The following is a 27,021-nucleotide window of genomic DNA, read 5'->3' as shown; positions in this document are numbered from 1 at the left end:
AAGTCGATTATTTAATCAAATAATTGATAGACATTATAATGCATATCTTGGTTTTTTCAAGTCAGTAAAACAAGGATAAATTCTTAACGTTTTGCGGAGACTTTACTCATATTCTCAGATAAGAAAACACGCCTGTCTTCGAGGAAGACTCCTATAATAATGACGCTTTGAATTTGAGAAGTGTTTATGGCTGGTCTATTGTAGGCGGTACTCTCGTTCATCCAGAGAAGGCTCACTATGCGCTAGGCTTTGGAGTGAGAAGTGACGACGCCATCTTAGCTCCAAAGAATATGTTTCCTGCTCAACACATACGTGCATTGCGAAATAGACAGCAAGGTCATGGGATGAGGGAGGAATTTTATACAATAAGCAAATAAAATAAATTACAATGAAATACTGACAAGGATAGACGAATAGAATAGAGATTATGACGAAAAGAGAAGTGCGTAAGAAGAGAAAAAAAATATGTGTGTAAGTCTGTAGATGGGGTTGCGTACATACATACTACAATGAAGTTGAGGACACACATTGAAACAAGTAATAATTAACTCAGTACCATGTGCACACAGGTTATGAAATTATAGCACGTAGCCTGGAGTAAACCATCTACTGATCATGGGCTCCAACGTCTAAGTATCGAAAAGCCCACACTGTAGTTATGTTGTGAGAGATAAGGCGGGTACAGACATGCGTGCCCAACTCTGTAACGTAACCTCGTCCTCACCGAGGTTAAACGGGACAATGTTACGCACCTCGGTTCCGAGGTAATCTTTACCATCCTACACTGCAGTCCGGAACTCTTAACCTACCGGCGTCCAAAAGTTGAGCTAGTAAAGCTTCCAAACGGTGAGATAGCTGCATCAGCCTATATTTATTTACATTATGCAAGCTGAAATGAATTTTCGGACAGTTAGTGGGCATTATAAAAATTTACCAAAATTTCACCTGAAGTCTGAACTAATATTTTGTATTAAATAGTTTGATTTATACACGCCTGTCCCTGCTCCCATGCTCCTATTTACTATTCCCCTCTCCTTTTGGAGCAAGAAATGCAAGTACGTCATCTCCTTCCGGCATTCTTCGGCCGTTGTGTTCAGTTCCGACGCCAGCTCCTCCAGAGCATCATTCCTTAAAATGTTGTTGAAATGCTTGGGATGCCAGCTAACCACAGAATTTCCTTACCCCTGAACATCTCAATAAAATATAGTTTGGTCTGCTCGATCCACTCCATGTTAACTGATCAAGCAGATAGAGGCGAATGCGTGTTGCGCTCCGCGGTTCGGTGTAAGTCCAAGGTTGCAGTAACTTACGCGTTCTCTGCTCTTTGATGTGACGCGGAAAAACCGACAAGCAGCGGAACGCAGTGAACATCGATTCGTATCGTTCATGTTGTGGGCTAAGGTTACCTACTAAGTTACGCAGTACCGTCCAGACAGGAGCGCGACGTGGTTACATTACGAAGTTCTGTTGCAAGTCTGAACGCCTCGTATTCTTCTACCCGCATCACATATGGGAGGAAGGTGTGGTTTATGCCACTCTTCGTCCAGTACTGTTTTGCGGACTGCATAATCTCAGGCCCTATCAGAAGAATAGCGTGTGCTTTCTCCTATTCACGAAGAGGAAGAATTGCTTTCGTATTTATCGAGTTCTAAAGATCCTCTAAGATCGAGTTGCGACGTGTACATGAAAAGTAGGAGTTCTACGCGGCCTTTCCTATAACATTTCATTCATATCACTTAGAACGATCGGAGTGCGACCCATATTACGACTATCTCTTAGAATCCAGCCTGTCACTGTGAATACATTCACGTCTTCCTTAAGAGAGCATATTTAATTTTTTACCGTATAAACTTTCTCAGACAGCTTCTAAAGAGTACAAACAAAGTACCCTCCTATGCAATGAGATAGTAAAACGAAATTCGTACATTACCTTTCTAGGAATGGCTCAGAAGAAACGCCAATCTACCGCACCTGCCATCATTTTAGCGGGTTTGATACAATTTAATATAAATATTTCATGTCCGATACTCCTATAAAAACAAGGCGTAATATCCATAAAAATAGATACTAAGTGCTTCAGCGGTCGAAACAAACCCATGTATGTTAGAAATCATTCATACGGTACCTCGAAAACAGAATTCCCGGTTATCTAACAAAGTGAATTATTACACATTTTAATTTGAGTATTGATTTAAAGTGATTGGTCATCAGTCCCTTTAGGAGAAAGGGGAAGTTATTTAGTGTGTTAACTTAAATGAGATCTGATTCATGCGGCTGGGAATGTAAAATACAACATCATTTCTGAACAATGTTTACAGGAGGACGAATCCATTAGGGCAGGTTCGTCAGCATCATCGTCCTCATCCTATTACCGCGCGTTTTCTGGATGATGATTAATGATAACCACACCGCGGATTTATATGCGCAAATAGGTTGGAATGCTAACTACGTTGGGTGTTAGAAAATGTCGACTAGGTCACTCTTCCGTAAGGTAGCGAGATTAATATAAATTCTGGGGCTTTTGATGGGGCCATACTCTTAATGTTTATGTAAAGCTCATAGCATAACGGTTGTGCAGGATATCGTATACTTGTTACTCCCTTCAGTAAGTTTTAAAATTAGCCAATTACAACCTGAAAATCCGCGCTCTACAGATAGCCCTTCGTTATTCCCTTCTGTTCCGTGTAAATTCCAGACATCTTTCCTAAAGATATTAATTTTCACCGTATGCATGTTTCTGCAAGGTACACCATTACAACTACTTTAGGTTTTCTGCGACTTTTATTTCTTTCTCTTCTGTACGCTAAATTAAGCAATAGCTTTCCGTTCATTGTCACCCCCATGGGCGATTTTAGTTATCCACAGCCAATTTCTTACGTTTATGTCCATTCTCTCCTTTCTGTACATATATTCATCTGCCTTTATTTTCCCACAACCAGCTTTTATCTGGCCTATTGTTTCGAGTCGGAAGGTAAGGGGAGGCATGAAATATTTTGTTGAATAAATCTTAGGGATATAAGCTAAGAATTTTAGGCAAATAAAATGTAATAAAGTAATAAAAATTACAATCCTTTCTTAATCGCCGTTATCCTGTCGATTACATTAGCAGCTTGCCTTTTTCTACCGCTACGAGCGCTAATTTGAGTCAACGTATTGAGTCACTTAAGCACCACTATGAGTTAATGTGTGTCAATGCAGAGTTTCACTTAAGCCCTTATAACAACATTCGGTGTGGACATTTTTCAAAATAAAAGACTGAGGGTCTTGAAACAAGGAACACAGTACAGAAAGAATTATGTGAATAAGTTTATTCGGTTAGGATTTCAACAAAAAAGAAAACGATTAAAGCAACAAGCGATTTTAAGCAGTTTATATGGAACTGAATTCAGGCCGGAATTTATTTTCGAAATTTGCATCTTTAGTTTAATACAGTTATCGAAGGCTGACGATTTGAAACATTTTTCGGGTTCTTTATCCCGTCACTTTCGGCGTAATTGAGGAAATTGCTTAATTTCACGTTTCTCCGTATTAATTAGTCCCCTACTTTGTCTGTTATGAAATGTGTTAATATTAATATAACCATGGTTACTTAGTTACCTACCTGCTTACTATCTCCCGCAGTAATATGCACCCTTACTTTTTGCTCCTGCAGAAGAAAGTAAAATTGCATGGAAATGTTTGAAGTTAACTCTGTTGTAGAGTTGGTCTCTGAACATTGAATGACGACTCCTTTCTGGCACGGCACTATATTGTTCTCAAATTACGAAACTCATTACGTTAAATGCACGAGTATGGCGTGACCAGTTGTGGTCTTTAAACTTGACAACACTAGCCTACTATACAATTACATGCCTTGCCTTAAGGGATATATTAGAGTAATTTACGAAATGTCAGTAGTTTAGAGGAACTAGTCGTAATTCTACACGTCGTCAGTGATAGTAAAAACTGAAGATATTACCACTAACCTACACCTTCTAACAGGTGACGTTACTGCTGTAATTAAATTGAGTTATGGGGTCAGAGGACGTTCAAAATTGGCTACGAATGACACTCTGGAAAGTTTATCAAGAGTGCGTAAATGGCCTTTAGCCATAAAATATAGAATCAAATTCAAGGTAAGATCCTCCGGACAAGTCCACAACGGTTATGTTAAAATAATTGTATACATATTAGGGGCATGACTTTGTAAAGAACGTTTACCTTTTTCAAATCTCAATTAACCACTTAACACTTTTAATGCCCATTTGGGCGATTTCATTTCGCTGGATAAATTTCCAAGCAATCATTAGCTTGTCGGTGTTCATTTGTTATTAGTTATTTCCGTTGTTGTCCAGAAATTACTCAAGCCTGTGCATGAAATGATTGTTAAAATACTTGAAATGTGTTTGATGAAGAATATTACTTGTGAAAGGAATATAGGTTTTTGATTGTTTCTCAACAAGCTGTAAATTCTATAATAATAATAATAATAATAATAATAATAATAATAATAATAATAATAATAATAATAATAATAATAATAATAATAATAATAATAATAATAATAATAATAATAATAATAATAATAATAATAATAATAATAATAAAACAGAATGGATAAAAACAGATTGACCAAGCACATCTTCCAATATCTTTGGAACAAAAAGTAAACAACAACCTGTATTCATTAAGTCAGGAAATATTTGGAAGGAAACAACATAAGTGAAGAAGAAGATGAAGCAACAAATGGAGAGGTTTTGAGAAAGAAACTGTTAAAAATGGATGGATTCCAATGTGGCGCGGGAAATAAAACAGGCTCAAAATCGTTCAAGGAGAGGAAAATTAGGCATAGTGTGCAGATGAAGGAGTATTGAAGGAGGAACAACAAAGGATGAAGCATTGAAATTGTCTCGTGGTCCCTAGAAGACCCGAACGGAAAAATAAAGAATGATAATAATAATAATTGTTTTACACCTCTCTAACTAGGTTTGCTGTTTTCGGAGACGCTGATATCCCAGAATTTAGTACCGCAGAGGTCATTTTACATACTGATAAATCTGTAGACACGAGGCTGACAAATGTGAACACTTTCAAAATACCACCGGACTGAGCCTGGATCGAGCCCGGCCGATCAAAAGGCCAGCGCTGAACTACGTGAGCTGCTCAACCTGTCTGTATTATTGTTAAATACAATCTTCATTTACAATATATTGTTTTGATCCTTATAGCCTTATATTTTGTTTCTACTACTAACTTCCTATTGCTTTTTACGATTGATTTTCACTTGGTGTTCGTACTACGTTGCGGTTATTCAATCTTCCCCTGTTACTAACTACGTTATAAAAACTAGGAACCAGTTTAAATTTCAGTGAAAAACTGGCGGTTAATAAATTCTGAACTACTGTGCGAAGTGAAGATTCATTGGGATGGAATAAATATTAATGCAGTCTATCTCAAAAGTGTATATAAATCAGTTGCTTATTTATTTAAGTATTTTATAATATAGCGTATGACTTCTGAGTGATTAATTCAGTTCTATATTCTTAAAATATATCTTAAAACTGTGTCATACCTCTTTTCTTTTAACTGTTACTAATAACTACGTAAAGGATTTAAATCACTCAGTGTTACCATAGTGCATTCGTGGACACAGTACAACGAATATCTACCTTTAAGGGGAAGGTGAAAGAACTTTTGATATCAACAGCTCAAAACATAAATAGTGTGCGTGTGTGTGCTTTGGCCACCTCGATTGTTATTCGTTCGAATAGGGTGGCGTACGGCTGGCGAACGAAGGACGTTTGAGGAAATTCCGTTTCCTTGGGAAGTACCAGTCAGATTTTAAAAATAATCATACCTAAGAAGCTGGTGTAGTTCCACTCAAGAAAATAATACCGTCAACACTGCAGGTATTGACACCTTGATAAAACTTTATAAGTTGGATTTTGAGCATCCTGCTCATCTTACTGAGAGTGCACGATTGTTTCGTGCATTTCTCATGGTTTGCAAATTATTTTAGGTTACAGTTTTAGCTGACATGCTGTAAAAATTTCCTTCATTATTTTACTGTGGGCTTCTGTCTTCAGACCAGATTTTTCCAATCTTCTTCTTTGGTATTTCCTCTCGGTCAACTTGCCTTTTGTGAATTTTGGATTTGTATATTACCTGTTTTGGATACATGCTGGTGTAATTCCTTCCTGTTTCAAATCGGTTTTGATTCAGCCAATCCATTTCATTGTGTCTGTTTAGGCTTTACTCATATTTTCATAGAATTCATAGAATTTCATTTTTAAGTCCGTCTGGATTCATTCTTTCATTGTCCATAAAATCTTAGACTGCGTTTTCTAATGTCAATCTGTATTGTTTGAGTTCGTGTGTGCCTCTGAGTCGGTATTGTCCGCCGGCGAGTTTTGGACCTAGAATTTTCCTTATGATTTTTACGTTCCTTTTTTCAATATTTTCAGTGTCTTCCTTCTTCTACAAAATTAGTGTTCGTGATCCATAAACACTTTCTGGTTTACTGGCCTGTATTGTCTTATTTTTGTGTACTTGGATTTACATTTGTATTGCGGATATCTCGGGTTATCCTGTATGCATTACCCACCTTTTGACATCTAATTCTGTTGGCTTTTGTGTCGAGTCAATTTTCCAGAATTATTTGACCAAGATATTTAAATTCTGATTCTCCTTTAATTTTGACATATTTTGTCTGCATGAGTTATGGTTCTTGTTTGATGGAGTTCAAGTAGTCTGTCTTTTTAAGAGGCCGAAGTTTTCTGCAGTTCCTTTCAGGATTACAACCTGATTTTGGGCCGTTAAAATGCCTCTAGTTAAGTTTGCTATCTCGTCTGCAAATGCTAGGCCTATTCGCTAAATTTCGTCTGCTTAAAATGACTAATTGGTGAATTTTGAGGACTAATTTCTGTTTGTACCACTCTTTTATCACTTCTTCAAGGACGCAGTCGAAGAGTAAATAAGAGAGTCCATCTCCTTGTCTTACTCCCGTTTGGATTTCGAAGAGAACTGAGATTTCCCCCATCAATTTAACTTGGACTTAGTGTTTGCGAGTGTCTCTTTTAGGATTGCAAGCATTTTCATGTCTAAACCTTGTTATTTCAATGTTTGGAAGAGTGATTTGCGACCAAATGATTCAAAGGATTTTTTAAATCAAGAAATGTGCGCACTAAATGTTTGCTACTAATTCTCTGATGTCTTAAGATTAACTTTAAGTTTGAGTTTAGCTCTGTACACGATAGGATTGGTCTGAATCGTGCCTGATATTCTTAGATTCTTGTTTCCAGTTATTGTTGAGCTCTCTCGAGAAGACTGAGATAGAGTTTTTCATTACTATTTTTACTACCATTTTCTTCCATTTCTACAGAAGCTGACTTGGGAGACTGGAGACTACATACCGAACCACTACAGCCAATCTCTACCTCACTTAATCTACAAAGAAGAGCGCCCCTCATTCTGCATGCACCCCATGAACTTCGCCATCTCACAGACCCTCCGTCCGATATGATAGAGAGATGACGATGGGACCGCATGCACGTCACGGAACGGCGTGATTCGATTGTTCTCCATTTTTCTCCTTTCCCTTTCCTCCTCGACAAATAGAGAGTTCCATCATGTGCAAATAGTAATTACACCATCGATGAAGAAGGGAGGCGAACAGTTCCTTCGCTCCCTTCAGGAGGGTAGTCTAGTGAGTTTAAGTTGGGGTGGGCACAATCCGTGCGCGGACTTCCTCCTGCCTTATTTAGTGTAGGCAGGGATATTTTCATTGACTTCACAGGATTGAAATAAAGTCGATCAGTAGTAGACTGTAGGCCTCTGAATCGCAAGATCATTGGTTCAAGCCCATATTGTACGATGATGGCGTGTAAAAGATCTCTGGATATATATTTGGTGTTATCCCAACAAAATTAATTTAATCTAAGTTATATATCACACTAAGAAACGAGATTTCCACTTCCGGAACTGCACATGGTCCTGAGGTTCACTCAGGCTACACCAAAAATGAGAATCAGGTTAATTCCTGGGGGCAAAGGCGGCCGGGCGTAGAGCTAACCACTCAACCCCATCAAGTGCCGAGGTTACGAATAGTGGAAGCCTTTACCTTCCACCCCTCCAAGGGCCTTCGTGGCCTGTACGGAGATGGCTGCATTTTTTATACATATCACCCAAGAGAGATCTACCCTTCTGACATCTGATGGAATAAAACGAAATGAAGAAATTGACACGTAGGCAGGTTATATGCCCTTAAAAGAAAAATGTTTGCTATCCATAGCAGAGACAAGAATGTATGCCTACTTCTGGATTCATTTTCCTGATACGAATTCGGTGATGAGGTGAGATGAAATTATAAGGCATGCTGTTACAGCCAGATGCCCTTGCTGTCGCCAAGCTCAGTCTAGGAGTTGGTGAAGATGAAACTGGAAAAGGAGGAGGGATTAATCGACTGTGGCCTACGAATAGGAACAGTCAGAGTATTTGTCTGGAAGAAAAATAAAATCAGAGGAAAACATTCTCAGAACAGCCGACGGTGGAGTTCGATCCCGCTCATCTCCAGAATACACACCTTGGCTCCATAACCGCAGCAAATTAATATGCCTGGCGTCTCCGGTCAGTAACAATACGAATTTGGTGGTGGTGGTGGTGGTGGTGGTGGTGGTGGTGGTGGTGGTGATTATTGTTTAAAGACGAAGTACAACTTCGCAACCATTCTCTATTAACATTAATTACGGGGAAAGGAATGGAAAAGCTCAGACACTTCTAAATATGTCCGACTCGTTGGCTGAAAGGTGAGCGTACTGGCCTTCGGTTCCGACGGTCCCAGGTTCGGGGATTTTAACGTTCAGTGGCTCGGAGGATGGGTGTTTGTGCTGTCCCCAACATCACTGCAATTTACACACCACGCATAACACTATCCACCACCACAATAACACACAGTTACCTACTCATGGCAGATGATGCCCACCCTCATCGGAGGGTCTGCCTTACAAGGGCTGCACTTGGCCAGAAATATCCACACGAAATTATTATTATTACTACTTTTAAAAATGAAGTTAACGACAGAAAGAATAAGGGCCACGAAAGGCCTCGTTAACCTAATACTATCCCACTAGGTAAAGAAAAACAGGTGGACGAGGGAGAACAGACAGGAAAATGAAAGGGAGGAGCCTAGCACAAATAGGTGGAAGCAATGACAGACTCAGAATGGTGACCGTTTGTCGCCAAACCACAAGCCCATGGGCTCCTTTTTAGTCACATTCTTTTACGACAGGTGGGGAATACCGTCGTGTTTTTCTACCAACGTCCCCCACAAGGGGTAAAGCATAAGAATAAAAATTTCGGGTTGAGTGGCTCGGAAGAAAGAACGCTAGACTTCTGAGCCCAAATTTTCTGTTTGCATCCAGGCTCTGTGCGGTGGTATATGAAGTCCTCATGTCGGTAGATATACAAGTCATGAGCGCCGCTGTGGATATAAAAGGCGTGGCTTTCTATTATTCATAACTTTGGCCCTAAATAAGTCACGATTACCTAGTAGTCATTCCTGGTGTAATGTGAGTGAACAATAAGACCACCTGCCTCTACCGAAGCGGAACGTTTGTTTTTAAATGTTTAAACATGTATAGGTAGGGATCCGAAACCAGATCGTTCTGTGTGGTTCCATCTGCCCATTTAATATTCAGCATTCTTCTGTAACACCGCATTTCAAAAGATTACATTCTCTTTCATTCTGAGCTAGTTATCGTCCATGCTTAACTTCCATACAATGCCACGCTCCAGACTAAAGTCTTCAAAAACACCTTTCGAATTCCTATATCAATGTTCGAAGTGAGGAAATTTCTTCCCTTAAGAAAGGTCTTCCTTGCTTGTGCTAGTCTGCATTTTATATCCTCCTGGTTTATAACATCATTAGTTATACCACTAACAGAGTAACAATATTCATTGACTTTCCCTAAGACTTCTCTCCCTAATCCAATACTCCCTGGAACACCTTACTTCATTCCATTGCATTCCATTACTTTTATTTTGGATTTATTTTCATCTCGCAATCCTCCCAGGGAATGCTTTCATATCATTCAGCAGTTTCTCCAGATCTTCTGCATTCTCAGATAAAATAAAAATATCATCGCTAAATCTGAATTTTGACTTTCACTCCTTGGATTGTGATTAACTTTTGTTTCGTATTAACGACTTAAACAGCGCTAATATGCAGTAAATCTCAGTGATATTTCTTATACAATAATAAATCCATATAATGTATATGTATTTTTGCAAATATTCTTAATATTCAAATTACTTTAAAGCTTGTAAGTTAATGCAGAATTCAGATCACTTATACTGCTTATACTTTACACCCCTTGGTTATTTAGTTTGTATTTTAAATATATATCATTGCTAACCCATCACTAGACTTCTCATTTTTAGGCGGTAATAGGTTAGAAGGCAAACTTACTGAAGCGAGTAACAAGTATACACAACGTTTATGCTACGGGTATTGCATAATCATCAGGGGTACAGCACTTGAAAACCCCTAGAATTTATGTTATCCGCGCTACATAACGCTACCCTTGCTGAATTGTAACGCATTACTACCTAATCACAGAACACTTTCTTTTTAAAATATTAAAGGGAAGTCTGTTTGCAATTTGAAATTTCAAGGCAACGTCACAATTAGAAATTTTCTTAAATATCTTCCTGCAGAAAACAATCGTTTAGAACATCGTACAAAACTCCGGTAAATAATTTTCCGTGTGTACAAATTGAGATGATTACAAGAGAAAGTAACAACTGAAAATCATCTCTCCATGGTAGAGATTTCCCATAAAAATGTAAATTTTTAGATTTAGAACTTTAAAAATTTTCACCCACTTAAAATATCCGATCTCCAATTTTGACTACTTCCACTACGATATACAGGTAAAGACTGACGCAAGGATATTCTCAGGTTTTTCAATTGATATTGCCTAGGAGAAAGCGCACAAAGCCGCATGAACCCATAAAGCTGTGCAGCAGGAAATCCGCTCCGCTCTGCTCCTCGTCCTTTTAGATGAGGTGATACACGTAGTTTCAGGCGGCTCCACTGGAGCGCGCTAATAGCGTGCAACATAGACACTACTTAATTGAATTTTGTGAGCGACAGTGGGGGACCGAGGGAAGGCGAACGGGAAGACCATTAAAGCAGGTTGTACTTGTACTGGTCCTTTCATCTACATTAACTGAAGGTATAGGAAGGTAATAAATTTATACTTGAAGTGTTTAACTACGGTTCTTTCCAATATACAATAGTAGTTTGTTTTAAGTCTGCGCACTATGTAGTTTGGTCAAAATGTGCTTGTGACTTATATTGAAGGATACTACAAAAATAACAGAGTTGTTGTGAATGTTGTTGTTTGATTCTTCAGCCTATAGGCTGGTTTGATGCTGAACTTTACATTTCTACGCTACTACAACATCCTTCATCTGCTCTAATATGTGTGTTACATGCATACCCTGGTCTAACCCACCAGGTTTTACCGTCTACACATTCCTCAAACACCAACTGAACTAGTCCTGGATATCTTAAGATGTATCCTACCATTATGTATCTTCTCGTCAACTTTAGCCAAATCAATTTCCTCTCAACAATTCAGTATCTCTTCAATCGTGAATCGATCCACCCGTCTCACCTTCAGCATTCTTCTGTAACACCACATTTCATAATCTTCTATTCTCCTTATTTCTGAGCTAGTAATCGTTCCGCATAATGCCATGCTCCAGACGAAAGTCCTCAAAATTATCTTTCTAATTCCTTTATCAATGTTTGAAGTGAGCTAATTTCTTTCCTTAAGAGAGGCTTTCCTTGCTCGTGCTCATACGCATTTTTTCCTCCTCTCTTCTGATATCGTTAGTTATTTTACTACCCAAGTAAAATATTCATCTCCTTTACTTAAGACTGCATTTGCTAGTCTAATATTTCCTGCATCACTTGATTTTTGGTGAACACAAAGACGTGAATGGTGATGTCAAAATGAGAAAACATTGATAAAATATATCTAAATAACATTATAAATCCAAGGCAGTTTAATGCACTTCCTTTCTCGTTTGTCGTTTGTACAACTATTTACAGCTTAACATTGTTGACGTGTCAGTCGAATGTCATAGAGACTCCGACTCTCAACAGCTCGTCACCTGCACAAGGGCAGGAAGAAGCAAAGAGACCACTGTGCTGGAAGTGGAAATGCAGTCAAGGTAGCTGTTCGGGTATTCTTGTTAACTGAATTGCTAATTTCTAGAGCCAGTATTTTTAGGCAGAATAGATTATAATGAAAACTTAATGAAATAATTAACAAGTATACCCTACATGCAGAACGGTTATGCAACTGTGTTTGCATAAACATTAGGGGAACTTTATATCAAAACCACTGGAATATATGTTACTCTTGCTACATAATAGATGGGCGGGTAGAGTGGCACTTCCTACTGACCTAATTAGTTTGCATTCTAACCTATTACTGCCTAAGAATTCGGAGTGTACTAATTAATAACCATATTAACCAAATATTTCTTCTTTATATCCTCCTAATGTAACGCAATGACTTCTTAAATTCATATATAATCATGATTCGAAAATACTTGTTTCCTTTTGTTATACTTTTAGTTTAGTTAAATGAAAACAATTTCACTTTTAAACGCTTAATTTCTTATTTTATATTGCGTATGCATAAACGCTTAACGGCGTAGACGGACAAGTTGCCAGCTTAGCTCTTAGCCATTCCAGTGCTAGGACACCTGTGTTACGCTGCTCTAGAGCGGGTTGTGGCCACCCCAGGATGAATATTCCTGCTGTATGCATTGCAAATAGTTTTGCCTGATTTAAGTTATAACTGAAAATTCTTGCGGATAGATCACTAATTTTAGTGGTGATAGCAATGTCTTGGACATTACTGTACTCCAAGCGGAGTATCCCACAGTAGTCTGTCAATACCTTCAGCTTAGGATCGAAAGGAGAAAAAAAGTAATTACGCCGCTTACCGTGTAGATGTCACACCTGGTGGAGAATTAATTAAACCTTGGCAGGGAAGAGTGCCGTGAATAAATGAATGTAGATAGACGAAATTAACTTTTGAGGAACAGGCTCTTACACCTGCCATTAAAGTGGATATCCCGATTGCTGGAGAGAAACTTAAATTAGCAAAATGTCTCAATTCTTAAAGGAAATGTCATGAAGTTTTATTTCTGGTGACTGAACCTGCATTTTATTAACTGGGCGGTGTATTAAAACTGAGAATTTGGAAATAAAAATATGACCACGCAAAATAATTTCACATTAACGTATAAAGGTACAGTTCACAAAATTATCAGCCTAAAAATATACATTTCACGCGGCCTTGAATTGTATGTATCCTTAATGCAATTTTAAACTTATTCAGAAAACATTCAGGATTCCTTTTTTCTAAGTTGCTTTACGTCGCACAGACACAGATAGGTCTTATGGCTACGATGGGATAGGAGTGGGAAAGAAGCGGCCGTGACCTGAATTAAAGTAACTTACAGCATTTTCTGGTGTGAAAGTGGGAAACCACGGAAAACCATCTTCAGGGCTGCCGACAGTGGTTTTCGAACACATTATCTCCGGAATACTGGTTACTGACCGCACTTAAGCGACTGCAGCTCTCGAGCTCGATCATTCAGTAATTTAGCCCAGCGCATTATAATATTAGAAATTTCCTAACTCTGCTGTCTCACTATTCCTATTCAGAAGAAATTGAAATGTTGTGCAAGTTAGTAAACAATTTTGAACTTGTTATACAGGTTCTTCCAAAAGTATACGCAATAATTTCAGGTATGTATTCCCCACATGAAGACAATAAAAAGTTAATTACAACATGTGTCTGGAAATGCTTACTTTCCGAGTTATGGTCTTCAAAACAGTGCATACCCCGAAAATTTTACTTCCCGCAGGTAGTTTCCCTTACAGAAGATGTTCAAAACGTCCACCTCCTGCTTGCATACGGGCCCCGCATCGATGTCTCATGGCCCTGTGAACAAAGGATACCAAATTCCAGAAGTATTGCGTATTTCCTCACGACCTGCCACAATTAGATTCCGAAGTGATTCGATATCAGTCACCCGAGACAAATACACTAGTGATTTAAAATGGCCTCACAAGTAGAAATCGAGGAGGTTCAAATCAGGAGAGCTTGGAGGCCAAGCAATTGGGCCACTCTACCTATTCGCCGATCAAGATTGAAGTGTGCAGGGAGCGCCATCATGCAAGAAATGAGCCTGTTAACGAATGGCCAGTGGAGTGTCTTCATAAACATGAGGTGGAGTGTTTTACAGGAAGTTTGTGTTCGCCTTCCAAATAAGTCTGTTTGTCAGTACATGGGGTCTAATAAACAGATCACCGGCGTTTTTAAAGGGAGAACCGCACATGGTGATGGGATGCAACGATCGCATGTGTGTTTTCATATGGCCATACATGCTAACTGTGGAAGTTTGTAATGCCATCTCGTGTGAACTGTGCTTCATCTGTGAATGATACTAAGGCAGTAAAGACACACTTCTGCAATAACCAGTGGTAGAATTTAACTCCTGCAGGGTAATCTTCTGGTGACGAGGATACAACCGTTGTGAGGAGTGTCACCGTTCTAAAGGCCATAACTCAGGAACCAGGCACATGATATCATAAACTTCTTCATTGTCTATATATGGGGGAATTCATACCTGAAATTATGCCCTTTAGTTTTGAAACAGCCTTAGGATAGGAAGATATTCGTGTGAAATATCCACTCAGTTTCGTCTATATATTTTTCACGAGCCTCTGTGTTGGACTCAACTAGTGCTTCTGTTACTAATAAACACGAACTTTTACAAAGCCTAGTAGAAGAAAATTCCCAAACAAAACCGTCTCCATTTCCTATATTGTTAAAAAGAATGGTGTTTTATTTTCTTAAGAAATTTAGCGAACGAAATGTATTTTGTTAAGTGTGTGAGTGGCTGACGATTCCCCCAAAATACAAACGTAGCATTGTTAGCCATCTGTTGAGCGGTTAAGACTATTATTAGCTGACGTTTTCCCAACCATAAATTCTATTCTCAGTCCTGGCAGGCATTTAATATTGGCAAAAGCACAAATATATTATTGAATTGATGCATCCAAATATTCTCCCTCACTGAGGAACTAAAAAGAGCTGCGTTGTATTGGGGAATGCGAAGACAAGAATCTAATTGAACTGGAATGTCCTGTTTAATTACGTTTATATTGCTCGATCTCACTTCATAGTTGACAGCTGTGGACAGTTTCTAGAGAAGAACTGTATATCTATCCCGTTATCGTCACACGGACATCCCCGGGATTACAGCGGAAAAACTTACAGCTTCCTCGTGAAAACACACAGTGAGGTCAGCATGAGTCCGTTGTGCGCCAGGCAATATCATTGAGCAATATCAAAACTTTGCCCACAATGCATCTTATGAAGAACACAGGAAAGGATAACGGCAAATTAAAAGTAAACAGGGTAGAAACGAAGATCATGAAGTGTTCGAGAGATAAAAAACAAATTGCACAAGTATGGCTAGAAGAACAGTTAATACAGGTTACTTCTTTCAAATACGTGGGGAGCTTTATAACAACGGACGACAGAAGTGCAGTTGACATAAAATGCAGAATAGTTCAAGAAAAGAAGGCATTTTCTAGAAGAGAGGTCCCTTAACGTCAAGAAATGCTTTGTTTGGAGCTTAGCCACTTATGTCACTGAAACTTAGACTTTAAGAATAAGAGGAAAGAAAATACCTGATATCTTGAGATATGGGGCTTAAGGAGGATGTTTAAGGTATTATGGACTAAGAGAGTAACTAAGGAGGAATAGTTATCTCGAGTAGGTTGGAGGAGGAATCTGCTGAAAACAATTGCAAAAACAAGGAATGTTATGGTTAGTCACCTACTGCGACAATCAAGATAGTACACAACCTTGCTGGGGGTAAAATTGGAAGGAAGTAATGCGAGACAGAACCGAAGGCAGGAATTCACGGACCATATAGTGGTAGGAGGAGAATAAAGTGAACTGAAAACACTTGCCCTAGGAAGAAAGAATCTGAGTTACAGAGAAAAATAAGATCCACATTATGATTCCACTGACAAAAAATTTCCGAGTAATATCCCAGTTTCGTGCCCAATCTTCTTGCATAAAGCTGCTACCACATACCTTTAGTTTAGTAATAGGTGACCCCTTCGCGGTTCTTGAGGGAGAATAGCCAGTGAGCAGTGTAAATCCATCGATTGCCTAACAACCTGAAAATCCCCCTCTAGGGATTATAATCGTGAAAGACATCTTGAATGTATAGTCTACATCAGCAGCAGCAGTAAACGTTACTTATTAGAGCACGGATGCTTGGGTATTTATAAGTTATATTACAAACTTACTATGACAAGTAACAAGTATACACTAGCACGAACAACAGTTTTGTTGTGAGATTTGCAAAAACATTAGGGACCCTGACCATTTGAACCCCTAGGATTTATGCCTCTCTCGTTACACTGCGAAAGAACGGGCTAGGCGACACCTCCCACTAGCCAAGGTTAGTTTGCATTCTGACGTATTACTGCCGAAGCATCCGGGCTTTATCAGTTACCACTGTCTTGTTTTTTATCAAGCTTTAACTTAGATAACAAAGGGCACCAATTGTTTTAACAACTGAATTCTGATATTACAAATTATTATGTATGGTCTGCAGCGAGGCTTAGTGCAGGTCTTTCGAACTCACGCTTATTGGCAACCTGCGCGTCTCTCAATATGATGCGCTACCCGGGATGATTTCTAACGTTGAATACAGCACACATCCTCAGAATCCAAACCCTAGCATTTAACAAATGAAGGTTAAAATTCCTAACCCGGCCGGGAATTGAACCCAGGATCCCTTGGGAGAAAATCCAGCATACTAACCACTCAGTCACTGATGTGGACATCCTTCTGTCATAAAACATACTGTGTGACCCAAAATTCCGTTAACATTCACATCACGGAATAGTAGAGAGGCAATAATTGACACACATTATTGGCATGACATGGGGTTTTATTGACACCAAAATAAAGTAAATAAACCTTCACTAGAGGTGCCTTCTCTGCTACCGTCAACATGCCGCGATTGCAGGCTCCCTCTCTCACGACAGCTCATTTTTTTTTTTGCTAGGGGCTTTACGTCGCACCGACACAGATAGGTCTTATGGCGACGATGGGATAGGAAAGGACAAGGAGTTGGAAGGAAGCAGTCATGGCCTTAATTAAGGTACAGCCCCAGCATTTGCCTGGTGTGAAAATGGGAAACCACGGAAAACCATTTTCAGGGCTGCCGATAGTGGGATTCGAACCTACTATCTCCCGGATGCAAGCTCACAGCCGCGCGCCTCTACGCGCACGGCCAACTCGCCCGGTACAGCTCATTTTATACCGTACACTGGTCTCACTGACGTGTTGCTGTCCAGCGCCATCTGTTGGTCATTTTATGTACTTTATTTTTATGTCAATAAAACTCCATGTCATGCCAATCATGTGTGCCAATTATTACCTCTCTACCTCCAACATTCCGTGAAGTATTGTCCCGTCAAATGTTAACGGAGTTCTGGGTCACTCCGCACATTCTCATTAATAACTTCTGTACTTCAGGTTTCTGCTCACTATAACAGACCCGTCATAGCAGTAGCTAAAAGAGAAGTTTAAGAGCATTTTCAGAAAAAAAGATATTTTTAATTTGCAAAGCATTTCACTCATCTTTTGGTGCAGGTCCTTCGAATAGGTAACCCAGCGTCCGAGCCGGATGAATTAAGCGTTTAAGGTTAAAATCCCCTACTCCGCCGGTAATCGAACCCGTCATCTCTTCCATTAATTTAATTCTCAAACATAAATCAGTAAAATTGTTCTTCAGAGACAAATTCTTATCAATAACTTACTGTTCATGAATATTGCACTTTGTACCTTTCTAACGATAAGCATACAATATTGCCGTATCATCTTTATATGAACCCGTAATCGGTGACCTTGATGCACTCGGCAGGAATTATTTAAATGCCCAGTGACCGAATTCCTATGAAGATGCTGAGTGAACAAAAATTCTCCCTTCTTGACGCCTTCTGACTTTTCAGGTAACAACTCCATCCTGCGCAATCGCGAGAACTTCGGCGTGCAATGACGAGTTCGTAAATGAATACTGAACTTGATGAGTGAAGTCCTTTATGGAGACGAATATACATTCACAAATAGGAGCACTGATTCCATCAAGTTTTATGATAATAATTACAATGGCTGTTCTATAAAGAACTAACCTTTCAGGTACCCTCCGCCCAGTTCCTTTTCAACTCTATGCAGGTTAGAAATTTTCCCAGAACAAATGAAACCTTTTATAATAATATTTTGTAATCCTCACTAAACAAGTGAAGTTTTCTGGTCTCATCATTATTAGACGAAATAAATTGAGAATAATCTAGGACAAATGTGACTAAAATTGCAAATTAAATGAAACTGCAAAAGCAGAATTTCCTTGCCGTCTATCGTTTCCAGGACTTAGAAGGATTTACTGCGGATGACACGGCAGAATTTCAAAGTCGTAACTTTGTATTCATACGTCTGTCGATAAAACACAAGGGCAGAGGGAGGTATTCCCCTGGTAGGTATAGGACCATTGAGAGCGCCGCACTTTATTCATGGGGCTTGTCGAGTGAGCGCGCTGGATTGATTTGTTTCACCTCCACTCCATTAGTCTGGCGCCCGCTTCAAATGTTTCCACTGCAAGACAAGGATTTATATTAATTGCATTTTGGTGCGAGCTGTGATCCGAAATACATTTCCTGTATTGAAAAATATTTACAGCGACTACCGCCAACATAGCTTGAACTTTTGTATTCCCATCTTATTTAATTCTTCCTTGCGTCTTTCCTTCCGTTCTTCACCTCCTCTTTATCTCCTTTCTTCATTGATAGTTTCTCCTTTTCCTTCTTTTCTTCCCTTTCTTTCTTCTTTCCTACCCTCCGTTCCCTCATGTCCATTATTCTTTTTCTTTCCGTCACATTCCTATCTTCCTTATTACTACTCTCCCATCTTTTATTTCATTTTATGCCCTTCCTTCTTCTCCGTTTCTTCCTCCCTTCACCCCACCCTTCATTCTAATTTACCTTCCTCCCCATTCCTCCTCCTTTTTCATTCCTTTTTAAGTATGAGTTATGTTTTTCTAATATTCTTTCCTCCTTTTTCTGTCCTGCTGCCCTTGTTTCCTTCCTCTTTTGTCCTTCCTTTTTGCTTCTGTCATTCCTTACTTCCTTCCAAAGGTGTTAAATACTTCCTTCTTCCTTTTCTGTCTCCACTGATTTTATTTCCATCCTTCCATCGTTTGTCCCATATTCGTCTTTTTTTCCTCTTCCTTCCATTGTTTTTCTTCTTCCTTTCTTTCTCAATTTCCTTTCTCACTTCCTTCGCTCTCTCATTCCCCTGTTTCCTCTCTCATTACATTTCCTCTTCCTTTATTTCTTACTTTCTTTTGATACCTGTCCGCCTCCGCATAATAATAATAATAATAATAAGCTCAAATAATTGCCATCTACGGAGGCCGTGGTTCGATTCCCGGTGCTGCTAGAGCTTAAAGAATGACAGGAGGAATATTATGTTGTTATAATGGTGCATCCAGCTCACCCCCATTGGGAGTCTGCTTGAAAAGAGCTGTAAGTCTATTTTGTCCGGTTCCAGCGCTAACTGTGTAAGATGCTGGCAACGCATTCAACTCCCGTACACGTCGAGAAGTTTAATATTTACTGTTTAAATTAAGCTCAAGGTCTGGATGTTAGTATCGCCTTCAACATTAAAATTCGTTTTAGGAAGGCCTCCATTCAGAAGGACACGCAAGTCACCTATAGGGAGTCTACTAGAAATACCTGCACCAGGCCCCTCAGTAGACTACACGCCGGTATTTATTTTCGATATGTGATTGCTTTTGGGGCCCCTCTCGTTCTTCCTTCGTCATTTGGTTCCTTAAGGTATTCACACACTAAATTTCCTGCCTCATAATTCTATAAGGAAAGAAACAGCTGTTTCTTATCTGATCTAATCGATGAGCCCTTCTATGCCAGGAGGCCTCACCAGACTCTCTCTCTCTCTCTCTCTCTCTCTCTCTCTCTCTCTCTCTCTCTCTCCCTCTCTCCCTCTCTCCCCCTCTCTCTCCCCCCTCTCTCACTCTCTCTCTCTCCCTCTCTCCCTCTCTCTCGCAGAGGTTAATTGCACTGGCGGTGATTATTGTTTGATAGTACGTACAACTGCGCAGCCATCCATTATTAACATTAATCAGGAGGAGGTCCGACACTTCGAAAAAGGAATGTATCAGAAAAAGAAAGAAGGGATTGAAAATTAAAGACTTCTAGGCCGAATCCTTCATCTATTCCTTTAATTTAATTCTCAAAAGTAAATCATTTAATCTGTTCTAATTTCTTATCAATAACTTACTGTTCATGAATATTGCACTCTGTACCTTTCTAACGATAAGTTTAACTTACAATATTTTCGTATCATCTTTTTATGAACCCATAATCGGTGTCCTTGATGCACTCGGCAGGAATTACTTAACTCGCCAGTGATTGAATACCTATGAAGATGATGAGTGAACAAAATTCACCCTTCTTCACACCACCTGACTATTCAGGTAAGAATTCCAGCCGCCACAATCACCAGAACTTCGCCTTACAATGACGAATTCGAAAATTTATACTGACCTAATAACGCCAGAGTCAGAAAAGATTAAAAGTTGACCAATTGAGGCCAGTTAGTTAAGACGAAAGTGCGCAACCTGGCACAAGTTAGTAAGTAAGTGGTCGAGTCGTTGTCACCAACCTAAGCCCCCAGGTTAGGAACTCCTGGTCTCACTTTATATCTTCTCATTCGACAGGTAGGGGATACCGTGGATATACTTACGTGCCTCGAGATTGTTAGGCAGTAATAGGTTAGAATGAAAATTTATTTGGCTTTTAGGTAGTTTTTTTCTAGCCTCTTCTTCCGTTATGTAACAAGAGTAACATAAATTCTAGGGGTTCTGAATGGACTTACCCCTAAAGTCTATGGAAGACTCATAACATAACCGTAGTGTAGGGTAGACTATATTTGTTAGTCGCTTCATTTTAACCTATTACTGCCTACAAATGTGGAATCTATACATTACCGTCCCCATCCATAGGAGGATAATATTGCGGTAGGGTGGCCGTTCTTGTCCACTCCATCATTTCAAGAAAGGTGATAACACGCAATGTCCGTAAATTTTCAGATCTCTCTGGAGCCGATGCTTAAAAGGGTTCTATTTATTATACTTTTGTCCTTTTCTCATTATTTCTGCCTTTATTTTGGGCATAAATCCTTTATGTACTGACATAAGTTCAGTTAACATGCCACTTTTTCAGCGTAGACATCTAGACGCGATTTCAGTGTCGTTTATCTTTCTCACGGACTTCTCACGGTCGACGTGATTGAGCGGTGTACAAGGCATAACTCTTGAACTTTAGTTTATCATTCGGGTTAGTGACAACGCCACTGGTCTGGATTGTTTAGGTCTGGTTATTGACAAAGCCACTTATCTAGATAGGTTACGTCCGGTTAGTAATCATACCAGTGATCTGGATTGGTTAGGTCGGGTTACTGACAAAACCATTCGACTGTGATCAAGCAAAGAGGGTCTAGGAGCGTATGTCCTCAGGTTAGGGCCATGAAGTAGCCGTCAGCCCTCTAGCATTCCGCATGGCGATAGTGGAGCATTCTATGTTTAACAGTGTCGAAACTCTGAATTAAATTATCATTGTGACCAGTGACAAAGCCATTGGTCGGATTTGGTAGATGCGGCTACTGACAAAACAATTAGATGTGTTTTTATTGGTAACGGATTGTATATGACTGGACTACTGAGAATGACGTCACATCCAATTGTGTCTCAGCCAATGGAAATGCTACTGCGTGCTTCAGCAATGAAGAATTGTTATAGAAGTAAATGTCCTTCTGTCGGGTGGGTCCTTGTCCGTAGCACTGAACATCTCTCCTCTAGACGGTAATCCACATAAGATTTTTACTACTAAAAATCCATTATAAGATTATAAAACTTGTGGCTCAGTTACTGAATTTCTACCACTATATTTATCACTGGTTTCGTAAAATGAATGCATCTGCATTTCAAAGTAAGCTGATCTCTACCGACTAATGTGTATGCACATCACTTCTTATTAAGAGAATTCTTATCCTCAGCAACTCTCTAAGTACCGGTAAATCTACCGACGTGAGGTTAAAGTATTTGAAGGTCTTCAAATATCAGCTAACTGTGCCGGAATCGAACCCATTACCTTGGAGTTGCAAACACTCTGATCTACTACCTGAGCCGTTGAGCCCACTTTCTATCTAATTTATGTTCTCAGCTAAAGCCGTAGAGAAGTGGTTCTTTCTGTATGAGACATGAATACATTTCCAGACCTAGAAGTTCCCTTGAAACTTCAAATTGCACAACATTTCACGTCCCACATTTATGAAGTTGTTCAATTTAATTTACATATATACCGTATTTTAATCTCAACTTTTCAAATATAAACATTAAAATAATAAAATGAAAGCTTTGAAAGCACTAATGATAAACGCTGCAGCGTAACAGGGCAGACAGTTGTTCTTTTCCAAAAAAAATTATTTATATTATACTGACACTAACTTTGGTATGCATTATAATAATAACTCTTTATTTACAAGTTTTGTTTGTGCGGTGTAAAACATTAGAATGCTTTGCAAAATTTCTCCTGCGTTTTTATATATTCTAATTAGTTGAACACACTTAGTGAGAATGTAATAACTTCCTACACATTTTACTTTGATGTCCGTTTATAATGTTGCCCACTTTATTCAAGAACTACGGATTTCTTTTGTCAGCCGCTGAATTGAATATATATCACACTCACTTCTTATAAGGCATTTTAATTATTTTAATTATCTATGAATTTGTTCGCGATTTTCCCGTAATTTAGATTGTACTACATTACTTTATTGTAATGGAATATTTTGTAAACTTTAGGTATTTTTCTGAATAACAAGCATTTTATTTATGTCTCGCTATAGATAGGTGATACTTTAATTTATTTTAGACAAATTAATTATTAATTCCTATGCGATTGTTTCTGATAGTTGTGTTACGTTATGTCATTTCTAATTGCCAGCACTTTCTTTCTTGTTTTCATGAACTTATTTAATCATATTTCGTTACAAGGAAATTCTTCGTTTTATGCATTTTTTTTACTTGCTTGAGATTCCGAAGGTCATCGGGATGAGATACCAAGAAATAAAGATTATCTACAATGTGTGCAGTCCGCAATAAAAACCGTGGGGCATGAAAATGAAACATAACTCCATGAAGGATTGAGACAAGGCTGCAAATTGTCCCCTGCCCTTGTCTATATAGAACAGAACGTAAAGTAAATCAAGGAGGAATTTGGGAAGGGAACCATAATCCAAGGATAGGGAATTAAAACACTGAAATTTGCCGATGATAGAGTTATTTTATCTGAGTGTACACAAGATCTAGAGAAAGTGTTGAATTGTATCGACACAACCTTGGATAAGGAAAATAAGATGATAATAAACAATTAAATCCAAGACGGAAGTAATGGAGTGCAGTTGCTGCAGGAAATATTAGATCAAAAATTATTTAAGGAATTAAATGAATATTGTTACTTGGGTAACAGAATAACTAGCGATGTCAGAAGTAAGGAGGACATAAAATTCAGACTAGTACAAGCATTATTTATTAAGAAAATAAACTTGCTCACTTCGAACACTGATATAGGAATTAAGAGATGTTTTTAATTGTCTGAAGCGTAGCACTTGCCGAAGTAAAACATGCACAATAACTACCTCCAAAACAAAAAAATATAAACTTTTGAAATGTGGTATTGCATAAGAATGCTAAACGTGATATGAGTAGATAGATTCATAAATGAAGAGATGAATGAAACTAAAAATCCACGCCTCTTTCCGGATTAAACTGCGTCGGAAATGCAATGAATGAAGCCCCCTATGCTGGCTACCCAAGCCTGTCATACTCCTCTGGGGCGATAATTAATGACTGACAGACGAGATGAAATTTTATTGGAGAGCGTTGCTGGAATGGCATGACATGACAGGTAAAGTCGGAGTATCCGGAGATAAACCTGTCCCGCCTCCGCTTTACCCAGCACAAATCTCACATGGAGTGACTGGGATTTGAACAACGGAACTCAGAGGTGGGATGCCAGCGCGTTGCCGCCTGATCCACGGAGAACACATAAATGAAGAGATACCGAATCTAATTAATAACAGGAGAACGATTCGGTGAAATTGGTCCAGAAGATGAGATACGGTATATAGAAAGAGCAGTCGGTCTCATTCTGTTAGTTTTGAGGGACGTTTGCGGTAAGAACGGTAGGGGTAGACCAGGAATGTGACATACAGACTACAAAATGTGTAGGACGTAGCATTTACACAAAAATGAAGAGGTTATCACGGAGAGGTTCATCAGACCAGTCTATGGACTGGTGATCCAAACTGAAACAGGAACAATAAAAATAATTTCTACGAATAACCCTGGGGTATCAAATTTCAGAAATTTATCAGCTGTAACACCACCTTTCGTTTTCTTTACTGAATATTTTGTTTGCAAGTCATTTTTTATCTTATATTTTATGTTGCGTCTTCTGCAGATCTTCCACAGATCTAGCCCGTCTTGCTCGATCGAAAAGGACTCTACGTTGCTGACACTTCATATTCGTGTCAACCATAATTCATCTACCAAATGAAACTAAGATGGTAAGACCCAACAAGTGCTTTATATTAATCGATTTTCTGTGTGATCTGTGCTTCCACATTCTTTCCGTCTCCATGAATGCAGTAATTACGTCTCTATTGGCTTAGACCCCTAACGCACGAGTGACCGGTATAATGAGAACAACGGAACACAACCCTCCTTGCTAGCAAACTGATATACCTCGACAAGAATTAAGTCATTTTTCATTCCACTCCCTTGGTATCCTTACTCATTTGAATAGGATTCGATATTCTTAGATACGATATGGTTCACTCAATGGAAATGATATATATATTTAAAATGGGAGTTATCCTGGTAGAAATGTCTTATTACTGCATAGGAAGAAATGTTTTCAAATTTAAAAATAATGTTTGTTTTGTATGATTACCCTTAAGTAATAAATTATATCCTAAGATATTCATAGGAAATTTAGACTGTGTAAAATTATGTAACACTAGTGTAACCGTGATGCTCCACAGTATTCATTATAAACAGGTCAGATAACTCGTCTTGATACGCCTGTCGTAGTTATGTTGTTTTACCTGCTCTTTCTAGTACTTTTAGGAGCATTTAATATCGGTACATAATAATTTATTTGTTATATAATTCCTGACATAAGTTGCAGTTTGATGATAATTATACGATATCAATTTAAAGCATGGAATTTTCCCCCTACTCTGTAGTTCGTCTGCTGTGTGTGTTTCTTGAAGCGCGACGACATCATCTGCATGTATCAGTGCAATTCTGGAAAGATACATTTCTATATTCAACTGGCAAATGCGCAGCGATGGTCCAATTCTACAAACTTGAGGGTCCTGAAAAGGACCACACATCTCCTTCTTGTTCGCTCTTTGACCGAGAGGTCGTTTCCGACAGTTCGGTCCCATCTTATCCCTATTGCTTTTCTGGAAATCTCTCAATAGGTTGAGATCAGGAATGGGAAGGTCCAAAGTTAATTTGGCAAGATGGGGCTTCATTAATGGCGACAACACCAAGTGTGACTGCGGAGAAGATCAAACCATCCAGCATATGCTTCAGTGTCCGCTGTGTCCATCTTTGTGCACGCAAGATGACCTGCATCGAGCTACGAAGAGAGGACTCGAAGTTGCGTTGTATTGGTCCAAGATTATTTAAATGTTACTTGAAATTATTGTAATTGTTTTCTTTTTTATGTACCTGACAGGAGAACAATACTATTGCTTTCTTAGCACCACCCGGCTGACAAGTGTAGGCCAGTGTAGAGAACCTCTTTTCATGTTAACAGTTCATGGAAAGTTCGGTGGGATTAGTCTTCGGTAGTCAACGAACATCTAGTTGAGAATCCTTCTAAACGCGCACAAGGATTTGATCTTCCAAGGCGACAGTGGAGAATCATCAGTCGGGTAAGAACTGGACAAGGCAGATATGATTATCTATTGTGCAAATGGGGTTGGACTAGCTCTGCAGATTGTGATTGTGATGCCTCTTCTCAGTCAATCCACCACATTGTTGCTGACTGCCCAATTCGAGCTTTCAAAGGAAACCTAACGGACATTCACCGCACATCGGATGAAGCAGTTCATTGGGTCAAAATGCTAGACCTAGAGTTGTTGTATTGTACGGACTTGTGACTACGTACATTTATCCTCAATGTACATACATTCATCATATGATAAATAAATAAATAAATAAATAAATAAATAAATAAATAAATAAATAAATAAATAATGTATTCATTCATTCGTAATGTAGTTTATAACACTTTTTACCATATAATATTCACTGTGCGTAGAGCATTCAGCCGTATCTGAATTTTGCCCGAGAAAGTGCAACATACAATTGACTGTGAGTGAATACTGAAGCGGGTAAGTAGACACCCAATTTTTCAAGAGTTTGTCCCTGCGCTTATTAATGAACATACAGAAGGCTAATCGACTTGATACCTTCCGTCCGTTTTCTCTTAGAAACATGAAAGTAATTAGAAACGTTCTGCCTCTGTTTAGTATATTAAGAACCTGGAGAAGGTCAGATAATCAAAGAGTATCTAGTAGAAAGTACTTCTTCCGTGATAAGAGGAAGTGTATACTCTCTGGCTTGACAGGTATTAATCAAACACGGCTGCATGCATTCATATTATTTAGGATGACAATCAGATAATATGAGAATATCAATGAAGATGAGTGTTAAGTTCTTTGCAACCTGTTAGGTGCAGAATATATTGTGGGCTTGTGTAAGCCT

This window comes from Anabrus simplex, chromosome 12 (assembly GCF_040414725.1).
Source record: "Anabrus simplex isolate iqAnaSimp1 chromosome 12, ASM4041472v1, whole genome shotgun sequence".
NCBI lineage: Eukaryota > Metazoa > Arthropoda > Insecta > Orthoptera > Tettigoniidae > Anabrus > Anabrus simplex.
Note: the sequence above shows the minus strand (reverse complement) of the source record.